The following is a 708-nucleotide window of genomic DNA, read 5'->3' as shown; positions in this document are numbered from 1 at the left end:
CTATAAATAGAGGTGAGGTTGGACGAGCTTATTAAGCAGTCCTCTAGAGAAAATATGATATTAAAAAAACCTCTCAGGCTCAACGAGACAAAAAATAAATGCCCCATTGTGCCAATTACTTACAGAAGCTGTATGATGAACATTATGCAACCCCAAAAAATAATTTAAACTAGTCAGCCAGGACTAATTCAAAACACAAGATTGTATATGCCTGCAGGTATACACAGTGTACAAAACATTAGGAACACCTTCCTAATATTGAGTTGCACCCCCCCATCGGGGAATGGACTCCACAAGCTGTCAAAAGCATTCCACAGGGATGCTGGCCCATGTTGACCCCAATGTTTTCTACAGTTGTGTCAAGTTGGCTGGATGTTCTTTGGGTGGTGGACTATTCTTGATACACACGGGAAACCTAATACCATACCCGGTTCAAAGGCACTTAAATCTTTTATCTTGCCCATTCACGTCTCAAGGCATAAAAATTATTATTATTATTATTTAACCTGTTATTTAACCTGTTTCCTCCCCTTCACCTACACTGATTGAAGTGTATTTAACAAGTGGCATCAAACCTTTCACCTGGGTTCACCTGGTCAGTCTGTCATGGAAGGAGCAAGTGTTCCTAATGTTAGGTACACTGTATGTAGATGCAGTTTGTCTATGCGCAATAGTCATATAATAAATAAATCAAAAGGACAAGTAGCA

The sequence above is a fragment of the Oncorhynchus gorbuscha genome, linkage group LG19 (assembly GCF_021184085.1).
Source record: "Oncorhynchus gorbuscha isolate QuinsamMale2020 ecotype Even-year linkage group LG19, OgorEven_v1.0, whole genome shotgun sequence".
Classification (NCBI taxonomy): Eukaryota; Metazoa; Chordata; class Actinopteri; order Salmoniformes; family Salmonidae; genus Oncorhynchus; species Oncorhynchus gorbuscha.
This window is presented reverse-complemented; position numbering follows the sequence as displayed.